Here is a 14,321-nt window from a genome sequence, read left to right as displayed (position 1 = left end):
TCAGCCCGTAGCAGCCACGTAAAACTTGCAACAACAAAGTAAAGGACGTCTAACTTGTTTTTGCAGGGCATGTTGTAATGTGATATGGTCAAGACATGATGCTAAATTTTATTGTATGAAATGATCATGTTTTGTAACAGAGTTATCGGCAACTGGTAGGAGCCATATGGTTGTCGCTTTATTGTATGCAATGCAATCGCCATGTAATTGTTTTACTTTATCACTAAGCGGTAGCGATAGTCGTAGAAGCAATAGTTGGCGAGACGACAACGATGCTACGATGGAGATCAAGGTGTCGCGCCGGTGACTATGGTGATCATGGCGGTGCTTTGGAGATGGAGATGAAAGGCACAAGATGATGATGGCCATATCATATCACTTATATTGATTGCATGTGATGTTTATCCTTTATGCATCTTATTTTGCTTAGTTCGACGGTAGCATTATAAGATGATCTCTCACTAAATTTCAAGGTCCAAGTATTATCCCTGAGTATGCACCGTTGTGAAAGTTCGTCGTGCCGAGACACCACGTGATGATCGGGTGTGATAAGCTCTACGTTCACATACAACGGGTGCAAGCCAGTTTTGCACACGCAGAATACTCGGGTTAAACTTGACGAGCCTAGCATATGCAGATATGGCATCAGAACACTGGAGACCGAAAGGTCGAGCGTGAATCATATAGTAGATATGATCAACATAGTGATTTTCACCATTGAAAACTACTCCATCTCACGTGATGATCGGACATGGTTTAGTTGATTTGGATCATGTGATCACTTAGATGATTAGAGGGATGTCTATCTAAGTGGGAGTTCTTAAGTAATATGATTAATTCAACTTTAATTTATCATGAACTTAGTACCTGATAGTGTTTTGCATGTCTATGTTGTTGTAGATCAATGGCCCGTGCTACTGTTCCTTTGAATTTTAATGCATTGCTAGAGAAAGCTAAGTTGAAAGATGATAGTAGCAATGATGCGGACTTGGTCCGTGATCTGAGGATCATCCTCATTGCTGCACAGAAGAATTATGTCCTTGATGCACCGCTAGGTGATGGACCTATTGCAGGAGCAGATGTAGACGTTATGAACGTTTGACAAAGCTCGGTATGATGACTACTTGATAGTTTAGTGCACCATGCTTTACGGTATAGAACCGGGACTTCAAAAAAGTTTTGAACGCCACAGAGCATATGAGATGTTCCAAGAGCTGAAATTGGTATTTCAGATTCATGCCCGAGTCGAGAGGTATGAGACCTCTGACAAGTACTTTGCCTACAAGATGGAGGAGAATAGCTCAACCAGTGAGCATGTTCTCAGAATGTCTGAGTACTACAATCGCTTGAATAGAGTGGGAGTTAATCTTCCAAATAAGATAGTGATTGACAAAGTCCTCTAGTCACTGTGACTAAGTTACTGGAACTTCGTGATGAACTATAATATGCAAGGGATGAAGAAAACGATTCCCGAGCTCTTCCTGATGCTGAAATCAGCGAAGGTAGAAATCAAGAAAAGCATCAAGTGTTGATGGTTGAAAAGACCACTAGTTTAAGTAAAAGGGCAAGGGAAGGAAAGGGAACTTCTAGAAGAATAGCAAGCAAGTTGCCACTCCCATGAAGAAGCCCAATGCTAGACCCAAGCCTGAAGCTGAGTGCTTCTACTGCAAAGGAAATAGTCACTCGAAGTGGAACTGCCCTAGATACTTGGCGGATAAGAAGGATGATAAAGTGAACAAAGGTATATTTGATATACATGTTATTGATGTGTACTTTACTAGTGTTTATAGCAACCCCTCGGTATTTAATACTGGTTCAGTTGCTAACACTACTAGGGAAAAGCTTATAGACAGACGCTTACTAGTAGCGCGCTATATTGCCCCGCGCTACTGCTACTTACTAGTAGCGCGCTATATTGCCCCGCGCTACTGCTACTTACTAGTAGCGCGTGGCCAAAAAAGCACGCTACTAGTAAATATCTCTAACCGTGCCCCGCGAACAGACCATAGTAGTAGCGCGGGTTCTAAAACCTGCGCTACTCCTATGTGGATAGCTGTAGCGCAGGTGAGACCACCGCGCTACTAGTATATGCCCACCCCCACCCCACCAACTGTCCCACCCCCACCGTCCACCCGCGCCCCCGTTTATCTCAAAAAAAAATTCACCCAAACCCCGATCCAGATCCCCTCCACCGCGGGCCACCCACCCACCGCGGACGGCGATCTCTCATCCACAGCCGCACCCACCGCCGACCTCCCCTCCACCACCAACGCCGACGCCCCCATCCTCTCCACCCTCCTTCTCTCCCTGGCGGCGGCCACATCGGGGGCTCCTGGATCCGCGCCGCCATCGAGCTGGGCCGCCAAGGTCAGCTCCTTCCCCAGAACCACCATCACCGCAGGGAGGAGGTGATTGACGGGGCAGCCACCATCGAGCTCACCCCGTCTACTTCTTCTCGGGACGCCGCGCTCCTTCTCCGCAACCACCATCGCCGCTGCTGCAGGGAGACGAGGATTGACGGGGTCGCCACCATGCAACCTCCCCCGCGTACTTCTTCTTGGGACGCCCCCCCTCCATGGAGCTCCCACCCCACCGCCGCCTCCATGGATGGACCATCTCAAGGTCTCCTCCCTCACCCTCTCTCTCAGTTTCCATGTTGTCTGCATATTTATTGTTTCCAGGCTTTAGTGTATTTTAGAAGATGCTGATGCAAAAATAATACGTATTTCACAAGTTACAGTTATACATGGAGATCTAAGTGCCTTTCAGGAGGAAATACAATCAGTTCACCATGTTGTCCGCACTCTGGTAAGTAGTGGAGTAATACCTTTCAGGCTTGCACTGCACACACTTCTATTTTTGTGTTCAATATAATCTCTTCCCCTTAGAGTAGGACTTCTAGTAGTAAGTACAAACTAAATCTCTTACTCTTTTGCAGGAGACAAAGCTTGGACGCCTTGCATATACTCAAGTAAGTAGAAATTCCTAGCCCATAGTTTGTTTTTCTATAGAGATTATGTGTTGCTAACCCTTTTGACTGAAATATCTTAGGATCACACAACACGAGGAATACATGAGTCATGTGAGTTCAGTAAAAGATTGGATCGGAGTCCAAAGCCGATACTCCTAAGGCAAGTCCGGAGAATATCTCGTACCTTATTCGCTATAGTGTGCTTGTTTTATTGTGGCTATTATCATGATGCGTCTATGGCATGAGGTCTGTTGGTTCGAATGTCATGTTCTCTGTGAATCCTAATCTCGTAAACAAAATCATTTTTCAGGTCACAGCATCAACTTCTCTCCCTGCAATCGAGTCTTTAGAAGGAATTACCAGGGTAACTTCATTCACCCCTTTTTCCAGTTTCAATATAGTTTTGATCTTCACAGGCTGACCTTTTTCTCTTTCTTACTACAGACTGCTTCTTTGCCGTCAGGTTCGGAACCCGTGTCTCCTGTAGCTCAATCACCTTAGAGCAGATCCACCTAAGGTCAGTTTTATTTTAATATTTTTACAACACATTTGGCCTGGTCTATTGAGTCTAATATTTTAATTTTGTATAGGTTGTCCGTTCGTCTACAGCCATATTAGCATCAGTACTGAGTATGCTAGCTGGAACTACATCAATACCTAAAAGGGTAAGAGCATCTCTTCGCATTTTGTTTGTTAATCTTCTCATGGTCTGTTGACACTTTCCACTTGAAGAAGATGGTGCGATCTGCCTAATGATTGTTGTACATGGTGAGTTGACACGCCGCCTGAAAGTACTAGTTGTGAATATTGGATATCTGTAGCATTACATTTTGAATCTAATTTTGGTCTGCTAACTCTAGCTTGCTTTTCCATGTTCATCAGAATGTGGTGAATTTTTGTAATAAAAAACATGTCGCTCCTTGAGTGACAGCTTTTATGGGCTGTAGAAAAGAATGACTTTAAAGAAAATGTACTTTGTCGATGTTCTATATGTCATGGAACTTTGACCCAGCCATTTTTTTGACATGGTATCTTGGAGTGTCTATTTTGTACATATAATATATTGTACGATTCTATAGCTGCTATTAGTGATTCTGTTATAGAGTATCTTGGTGTATTCGACGGCGGTTTTTGAAATCCTATTGAGAATATTTTTCAAGGAACTCGAGGCGAATGTCTCGGTTTCGAAGAAGCAGAAAGTGAAGAATTAAGTTGTCTAACCATTTGATCTGTCTTGGTTTACTTGACTCTAATTGTGTAGCTTTTGCATCAATTCATTTGGATCCAATGTTGCCTCGTGTAAAGAATAAACCATGTATCTTGCTTCAGCTTTTATTTTTGAACTAGGACAAAATATTCTAAGAGAACTTCCACATTCACTCATGGCAATGTATGATAATAAAGTATGTTGTATCATTGGTTTCAGACATCTGGATGAGAAGAAAAAGAAGTGCAAGGCTGGTAAGGTCGAGACTCATATTGAATTCCCTGGACGTGAAAAGGTTAAATTTGGTGAAGTTGTTGAAGCTCCACCAAAGTTATCATTCCCAAAGGTGCCTTTGTTGGGGAATGTAGCAATAATTAAAAAATTTCCTACGTGTCACCAAGATCAATCTAGGAGATGCTAGCAACGAGAGAGAGGGAGTGCATCTTCATACCCTTGAAGATCGCTAAGCGGAAGCGTTACAAGAATGCGGTTGATGGAGTCGTACTCGCAGCGATTCAAATCGCGGAAGATCCGATCTAGCGCCGAACGGATGGCGCCTCCGCGTTCAACACACGTACAGCCCGGGGACGTCTCCTCCTTCTTGATCCAGCAAGGGGAGAGGAGAAGTTGAGGGAGAACTCCAGCAACACGACGGCGTGGTGGCAATGGAGCTCGTGGTTCTCTGGCAGAGCTTCGCTAAGCACTACGGAGGAGGAGGAGGTGTATGAGGAGGGAGGGCTGCGCCAGGGAAGAGGTGCGGCTGCCCTCCCACCCCTCCACTATATATAGGGGCAAGGGGAGAGGGGGAGGCGCCCTAGGGTTTCCCCTAGGGGGCGGCGGCCAAGCAGATTGGATCTCCCTAGGGAAAATCCTAGGGAGACTTGCCCCCCAAGCCAAGCAGGTGGAGGCTTGCCTCCCAAGCCAGGTGGAGGCGCCCCACCTCCCCAAGTAACGTGGGAAAGGGTGTGGGGGGCGCACCACCCCTTAGTGGGCTGGTTTGCCCCTTCCCCTTTGGCCCATGAGGCCCTCCAACACTTGCCGGGGCTCCCGAAACACCTTTCGGTCATGCTGGCCATAGCCTGGTACCCCCGGAACACTTCCGGACTCCAATACCCTTCGTCCAATATATCGATCTTCACCGCCGGACCATTCCGGAACTCCTCGTGATGTCCGGGATCTCATCCGGGACTCCGAACAACCTTCGGTAACCACATACTATTTCCCATAACAACTCTAGCGTCACCGAACCTTAAGTGTGTAGACCCTACGGGTTCGGGAACCATGCAGACATGACCGAGACACCTCTCCGGCCAATAACCAATAGCGGGATCTGGATACCCATATTGGCTCCCACATGTTCCACGATGATCTCATCGGATGAACCACGATGTCGGGGATTCAATCAATCCCGTATACAATTCCCTTTGTCTATCGGCATGTTGCTTGCCCGAGATTCGATCGTCGGTATCCCAATACCTCGTTCAATCTTGTTACCGGCAAGTCTCTTTACTCGTTCCGTAACGCATGATCCCGTGGCTAACTCCTTAGTCACATTGAGCTCATTATGATGATGCATTACCGAGTGGGCCCAGAGATACCTCTCCGTCATACGGAGTGACAAATCCCAGTCTCGATTCGTGCCAACCCAACAGACACTTTCGGAGATACCTGTAGTGCACCTTTATAGCCACCCAGTTACGTTGTGACGTTTGGTACACCCAAAGCATTCCTACGGTATCCGGGAGTTGCACAATCTCATGGTCTAAGGAAACGATACTTGACATTAGAAAAGCTCTTAGCAAACGAACTACACGATCTTGTGCTATGCTTAGGATTGGGTCTTGTCCATCACATCATTCTCCTAATGATGTGATCCCGTTATCAATGACATCCAATGTCCATGGTCAGGAAACCATAACCATCTATTGATCAACGAGCTAGTCAACTAGAGGCTTACTAGGGACATGTTGTGGTCTATGTATTCACACATGTATTACGGTTTCCAGTTAATACAATTATAGCATGAACAATAGACAATTATCATGAACAAGGAAATACAATAATAACCATTTTATTATTGCCTCTAGGGCATATTTCCAACAGTCTCCCACTTGCACTAGAGTCAATAATCTAGTTCACATCACTATGTGATTGTAATGAATCCAACACCCATGGGGTTTGTTCATATCTCGCTTGTGAGAGAGGTTACTAGTCAACGGGTCTGAACCTTTCAGATCCGTGTGTGCTTTACAAATCTCTATGTCATCTTGTAGATGCAGCTACCACGCGCTACTTGGAGCTATTCCAAATAACTGCTCTACTATACGAATCCGGTTTACTACTCAGAGTCATCCGGATAGTGTCAAAGTTTGCATCGACGCAACCCTTTACGACGAACTCTTTCACCACCTCCATAATCGAGAAAATTCCTTAGTCCACTAGTTACTAAGGATAAGTTCGACCGCTATCATGTGATCCATTCCTGGATCACTCTTGTACCCCTTGACTGACTCATGGCAAGGTACACTTCAGGTGCGGTACACAGCATAGCATACTGTAGAGCCTACGTCTAAAGCATAGGGGACGACCTTCGTCCTTTCTCTCTCTTCTGCCGTGGTCAGGTCTTGAGTCTTACTCAATACTCACACCTTGTAACACAGCCAAGAACTCCTTCTTTGCTGATCTATTTTGAACTCCTTCAAAATCTTGTCACGGTATGCATTCATTTGAAAGTACTATTAAGCGTTTTTGATCTATCCTTATAGATCTTGATGCTCAATGTTCAAGTAGCTTAATCCAGGTTTTGCATTGAAAAACACTTTTCAAATAACCCTGTATGTTTTCCAGAAATTCTACATCATTTCTGATCAACAATATGTCAACAACATATACTCATCAGAAATTCTATAGTGCTCCCACTCACTTCTTTGGAAATACAAGTTTCTCATAAACTTTGTATAAACCCAAAATCTTTGATCATCTCATCAAAGCGTACATTCCAACTCCGAGATGCTTACTCCAATCCTTAGAAGGATTGCTGGAGCTTTGCATACTTGTTAGCATCTTTCAGGATTGACAAAACCTTCTGGTTGTATCACATACAACCTTTCCTCAAGAAAATCGTCGAGGAAACAATGTTTTGACATCCTATCTGCAAGATTTCATAAATAATGCAGTAACTGCTAATATAATTCCAACAGACTCTTAGCATCGCTACGAGTGAGAAAGTCTCATCGCAGTCAACTCCTTGAACTTGCCGGAAAACATCTTAACGACAAGTCGAGCTTTCTTAATGGTGACACTTACCATCATTGTCTGTCTTCCTTTTAAAATCCATCTGCACCCAACAGCCTTACGACCATCAAGTAGTTCTTCCAAAGTCTACACTTTGTTTTTATACATGGATCCTCTCTCGGATTTTATGGCCTCGAGCCATTCGTCGGAATCCGGGCCCATCATCGCTTCTCCATAGCTCGTAGGTTCATTGTTGTCTAGCAACATGACTTCCAAGACAGGATTACGTACCACTCTGAAGTAGCATGCATCCTTGTCGTCCTACGAGGTTTGGTAGTGACTTGATCCGAAGTTTCATGATCACTATCATAAGCTTCCACTTCAATTGGTGTAGGTGCCACAGGAACAACTTCCTGTGCCCTGCTACACACTAGTTGAAGTCATGGTTCAATAACCTCATCAAGTCTCCACCATCCTCCCACTCAATTCTTTCGAGAGAAACTTTTCCTCGAGAAAGGACCCGTTTCTAGAAACAATCACTTTGCTTCCAGATCTGAAATAGGAGGTATACCCAACTGTTTTGGGTATTCTATGAAGATGCATTTATCCGCTTTGGGTTCGAGCTTATCAGCCTGAAACTTTTCACATAAGCGTCGCAGCCCCAAACTTTTAAGAAACGACAGCTTAGGTTTCTCTAAACCATAGTTCATACGGTGTCGTCTCAACGGAATTGCGTGGTGCCCTATTTAAAGTGAATGCGGTTGTCTCTAATGCCTAACCCATAAACGATAGTGTAATTCGATAAGAGACATCATGGTATGCACCATATCCAATAGGGTGCAGTTATGATGTTCGGACACACCATCACACTATGGTGTTCCAGGCGGTATTAGTCGTGAAACAATTTCCACAATTTCTTAATTGTGTGCCAAACTCGTAACTCAGATATTCATCTCTATGATCATATCACAGACATTTTATCCTCTTGTCACGACGATCTTCAACTTCACTCTGAAATTACTTGAACCTTTCAATAATTCAGACTTGTGTTTCATCAAGTAAATATACTCAGCATCTACTCAAATCATCTGTGAAGCAAGAACATAACGATATCCACTGCATGCCTCAGCACTCATTGGACTGCACACATCAAAATGTATTACTTCCAACAAGTTGCTTTCTTGTTCCATCTTACTGAAAACGAGGCCTTTCAGTCATCTTGCCCATGTGGTATGATTTGCATGTCTCAAGTGATTCAAAATCAAGTGAGTCCAAACGATCCATCTGTATGGACTTTCTTCATGCATATATACTAATAGACATGGTTCGCATGTCTCAATCTTTTCAAAAACGAGTGAGTCCAAAGATCCATCAACATGGAGCTTCTTCATGCGTTTTATACCAATATGACTCAAGTGGCAGTGCCACAAGTATGTGGTACTATCATTACTATCTTATATCTTTTGGCATGAACATGTGTATCACTACGATCGAGATTCAATAAACCATTCATTTTAGGTGCAAGACCATTGAAGGTATTATTCAAATAGACAGAGTAACCATTATTCTCCTTAAATGAATAACCGTATTGCGATAAACATAATCCAATCATGTCTATGCTCAACGCAAACACCAAATAACAATTATTTAGGTTTAACACCAATCTCGATGGTAGAGGGAGCATGCGATGCTTGATCACATCAACCTTGGAAACACTTCCAACACATATCGTCATCTCACCTTTAGCTAGTCTCTGTTTATTCCGTAGCCTTTTATTTCGAGTTACCAACACTTAGCAACCGAACCGGTATCTAATACCCTGGTGCTACTAGGAGTACTAGTAAAGTACACATTAATATATCATTTCTGTCGACCTTGCCTGCCTTCTCATCTACTAAGTATCTAGGGTAGTTCTGCTTCAGTGACCGTTCCCCTCATTACAGAAGCACTTAGTCTCGGGTTTGGGTTCAACCTTGGGTTTCTTCGCTGGAGCAGCAACTGATTTGCCGTTTCATGAAGTATCCCTTCTTGCCCTTGCCCTTCTTGAAACTAGTGGTTTTACTAACCATCAACAATTGATGCTCCTACTTGATTTCTACTTTCGCGGTGTCAAACATCGCGAGTTGCTCAAGGATCATCATGTCTATCCCTGATATGTTATAGTTCATCACGAAGCTCTAATAGCTTGGTGGCAGTGACTATGGAGAACCATCACTATCTCATCTGGAAGACAACTCCCACTCGATTCAAGCGATTGCAGTACTCAGACAATCTGAGCACATGCTCAACGATTGAGCTTTTCTCCCTTAGTTTGCAGGCTTAAGAAACTTGTCAGAGGTCTCATACCTCTTGACGTGGGCACTAGTCTGAAATCCCAATTTCAGTCTTTGGAACATCTCATATGTTCTGCGACGTTTCAAAAACGTCTTTGGTGCCACAATTTAAACCGTTAGCATCACACACTGAACTATCACGTAGTCATCAAAACGTGTATGTCAGATGTTTCGCAACATCTACAGACGACGCTCGAGGTTCAGCACACCGAGCGGTGCATTAAGGACATAAGCCTTCTGTGCAGCAATGAGGACAATCCTCAGTTTACGGACCCAGTCCGCATAATTGCTACTATCAACTTTCAACTAAATTTTCTCTAGGAACATATCTTTAGTAGAACTAAAGCGTAAGCTACGACATAATTTGCAAAGACCTTTTGACTATGTTCATGATAATTAAGTTCATCTAATCAATTATTTAATGAACTCCCACTCAGATAGACATCCCTCTAGTCATCTAAGTGATACATGATCCGAGTCAACTAGGCCGTGTCCGATCATCACGTGAGACGGACTAGTCATCATCGGTGAACATCTCCATGTTGATCGTATCTACTATACGACTCATGTTCGACCTTTCGGTCTCTTGTGTTCCGAGGCCATGTCTGTACATGCTAGGCTCGTCAAGTCAACCTAAGTGTTTCGCATGTGTAAATCTGGCTTACACCCGTTGTATGCGAACGTTAGAATCTATCACACCCGATCATCACGTGGTGCTTCGAAACAACGAACCTTCGCAACGGTGCACAGTTAGGGGGAACACGTCTCTTGAAATTTTAGTGAGGGATCATCTTATTTATGCTACCGTCGTTCTAAGCAAATAAGATGTAAACATGACAAACATCACATGCAAATCATAAAGTGACATGATATGGCCAATATCATCTTGCGCCTTTTGATCTCCATCTTCGAGGCGCGGCATGATCACCTTCATCACCGGCATGACACCATGATCTCCATCATCATGATCTCCATCATCGTGTCTTCATGAAGTTGTCTCGCCAACTATTACTTCTACTACTATGGCTAACGGTTAGCAATAAAGTAAAGTAATTACATGGCGTTTTTCATTGACACGCAGGTCATACAATAAATTAAGACAACTCCTATGGCTCCTGCCGGTTGTCATACTCATCGACATGCAAGTCGTGATTCCTATTACAAGAACATGATCAATCTCATACATCACATATATAATTCATCAATCCTTTGGCCATATCACATCACATAGCATACCCTGCAAAAACAAGTTAGACGTCCTCTAATTGTTGTTGCATGTTTTACGTGGCTGCTATGGGTTTCTAGCAAGAACGTTTCTTACCTACGCAAAAGCCACAACGGTGATATGCCAATTGCTATTTACCCTTCATAAGGACCCTCTTCATCGAATCCGATCCGACTAAAGTGGGAGAGACAGACACCCGCTAGCCACCTTATGCATCAAGTGCATGTCAGTCGGTGGAACCTGTCTCACGTAAGAGTACGTGTAAGGTCGGTCCGGGCCGCTTCATCCCACAATGCCGCCGAATCAAGATAAGACTAGTAACGGCAAGCAAATTGAACAAATCATCGCCCACAACTACTTTGTGTTCTACTCGTGCATAGAATCTACGCATAGACCTAGCTCTTGATACCACTGTTGGGGAACGTAGCAATAATTCAAAATTTTCCTACGTGTCACCAAGATCAATCTAGGAGATGCTAGCAACAAGAGAGAGGGAGTGCATCTTCATACCCTTGAAGATCGCTAAGCGGAAGCGTTACAAGAACGCGGTTGATGGAGTCGTACTCGCAGCGATTCAAATCGCGGATGATCCGATCTAGCGCCGAACGGACGGCGCCTCCGCGTTCAACACACGTACAGACCGGGGACGTCTCCTCCTTCTTGATCCAGCAAGGGGAGAGGAGAAGTTGAGGGAGAACTCCAGCAGCACGACGGCGTGGTGGCAATGGAGCTCGTGGTTCTCCAGCAGAGCTTCGCTAAGCACTACGGAGGAGGAGGAGGAGGTGTATGAGGAGGGAGGGCTGAGCCAGGAAAGAGGTGCGGCTGCCCTCCCACCCCTCCACTATATATAGGGGCAAGGGGAGAGGGGGAGGCGCCCTAGGGTTTCCCCTAGGGGGCGGTGGCCAAGCAGATTGGATCTCCCTAGGGAAAATCCTAGGGAGACTTGCCCCCCAAGCCAAGCAGGTGGAGGCTTGCCTCCCAAGCAAGGTGGAGGCGCCCCACCTCCCCAAGTAACGTGGGAAAGGGTGTGGGGGGCGCACCACCCCTTAGTGGGCTGGTTTGCCCCTTCCCCTTTGGCCCATGAGGCCCTCCAACACTTGCCGGGGCTCCCGAAACACCTTTCGGTCATGCTGGCCATAGCCTGGTACCCCCGGAACACTTCCGGACTCCAATACCCTTCGTCCAATATATCGATCTTCACCGCCGGACCATTCCGGAACTCCTCGTGATGTCCGGGATCTCATCAGGGACTCCGAACAACCTTCGGTAACCACATACTACTTCCCATAACAACTCTAGCGTCACCGAACCTTAAGTGTGTAGACCCTACGGGTTCGGGAACCATGCAGACATGACCGAGACACCTCTCCGGCCAATAACCAATAGCGGGATCTGGATACCCATATTGGCTCCCACATGTTCCATGATGATCTCATCGGATGAACCACAATGCCGGGGATTCAATCAATCCCGTATACAATTCCCTTTGTCTATCGGCATGTTGCTTGCCCGAGATTCGATCGTCGGTATCCCAATACCTCGTTCAATCTTGTTACCGGCAAGTCACTTTACTCGTTCCGTAATGCATGATCCCGTGACTAACTACTTAGTCACATTGAGCTCATTATGATGATGCATTACCGAGTGGGCCCAGAGATACCTCTCCGTCATACGGAGTGACAAATCCCAGTCTCGATTCGTGCCAACCCAACAGACACTTTCGGAGATACCTGTAGTGCACCTTTATAGCCACCCAGTTACGTTGTGACGTTTGATACACCCAAAGCATTCCTACGGTATCCGGGAGTTGCACAATCTCATGGTCTAAGGAAACGATACTTGACATTAGAAAAGCTCTTAGCAAACGAACTACACGATCTTGTGCTATGCTTAGGATTGGGTCTTGTCCATCACATCATTCTCCTAATGTTGTGATCCCGTTATCAATGACATCCAATGTCCATGGTCAGGAAACCATAACCATCTATTGATCAACGATCTAGTCAACTAGAGGCTTACTAGGGACATGTTGTGGTCTATGTATTCACACATGTATTACGGTTTCCAGTTAATACAATTATAGCATGAACAATAGACAATTATCATGAACAAGGAAATACAATAATAACCATTTTATTATTGCCTCTAGGGCATATTTCCAATAGCCTTCTCTACTGAAAAACTTTTATGTTATTAGATTTGGTCGGATTCATATGAAGGGTTGACTGAACTTTTGAAGGACGCCCTATATACTTCAGTGCTTGTATGTTTGTCTTAGATTCTTATGGTCTGATCTCTGCCAATATGAATTTGACTGTTGGCATTTGTTGTTACCAAATAGATCGCTTTTCAGCTATTTAGAAATGAGAAGTTGACTTCTTGTAAATGTGAATTTGGTGTACAGGATTTGGCAAAAAAATAATGTTATATGATGAATGAATGATATTTTTAACAACCAAAGTGATGTTTGACATTGAGCTTTCTTATTCTTGCAGCACCCTGTTAATAGTACTATTTCGTTGAACTGATGCAATTTGCGTACTAACAAGTTTTCACTTTCCCGACGTGGGAGCAGAGGTGATCGACGCTGACAAGCGCGGCCCGGTGGTGCTGTGCTCTTCAACCACTCAGAGGCGGACTTCGCTGTGAAGCCCGGTGGCCACGTCGCACAGATGATCGTCCAGGTGATTTCGATGCCGGAAGTCGCCGATTTGGAGGACCTCGACGCCACCGTCCGTGAGAGGGAGGATTCGTGTCCAGCGGTGTTTGAGCTCCTAGCCTTGTAGATACATCTAGAGAGGTGGTCTATTTAGGTTGGTGGCCACTAGGGAAGGTACCCACCTTACGATGATGGTTGTGTGTATCTGATGTTAAATGGAATCTAAGATGGTTCTGTGAGTTGGTTTGGTTTGCAATGGACGTATTACCATTCATGAGTACTACATCTAATTTTTTTTATTCCTAATTTGTTAGTAGTAGCGTGGGTCAAAAGTGAGGGCTACTAGTAGTTAGGTTACTAGTAGCGTGGGTTTTAGGTTAGTAGTAGCGCGGGTGCACACACACTACTACTAACTTTTTAGTTGTAGCGCCGTAGCAATAGCGCGGGAACCCATGCTACTAGTATGCAAAAAAAACCACGCTACTGGTAGTGTTTTTCCTAGTAGTGTAAGAGTAGTAAATCAAAACAGGAGTTGCAAAATGAACAGAGACTAGTTAAGGACAAGGTGACGATGTGTGTTGGAAATAATTCCAAGGTTGATAAGATCACCATCGCACACTCGTTTTACCTTCAGGATTAGTATTGAGCCTAAAATAAATGTTATTTGGTGTTTGCGTTGAGCATGAATATGA

The 14,321-nt window shown here is 44.6% G+C and overlaps 1 long non-coding RNA gene across 1 annotated transcript; it reads left to right on the top strand.

Moving 5' to 3' along the window:
- The first annotated feature begins 2,733 nt into the window (after positions 1–2,733).
- LOC123142871 (uncharacterized) lies at positions 2,734–3,093 on the top strand. Its single transcript, XR_006470610.1, has 3 exons — positions 2,734–2,808; positions 2,939–2,971; positions 3,052–3,093. It is a non-coding gene; the product is annotated as an uncharacterized lncRNA (long non-coding RNA).
- Positions 3,094–14,321: the final 11,228 nt, after the last annotated feature.

Source organism: Triticum aestivum, chromosome 6D, assembly GCF_018294505.1.
Source record: "Triticum aestivum cultivar Chinese Spring chromosome 6D, IWGSC CS RefSeq v2.1, whole genome shotgun sequence".
NCBI lineage: Eukaryota > Viridiplantae > Streptophyta > Magnoliopsida > Poales > Poaceae > Triticum > Triticum aestivum.
This window is presented reverse-complemented; position numbering and strand designations above follow the sequence as displayed.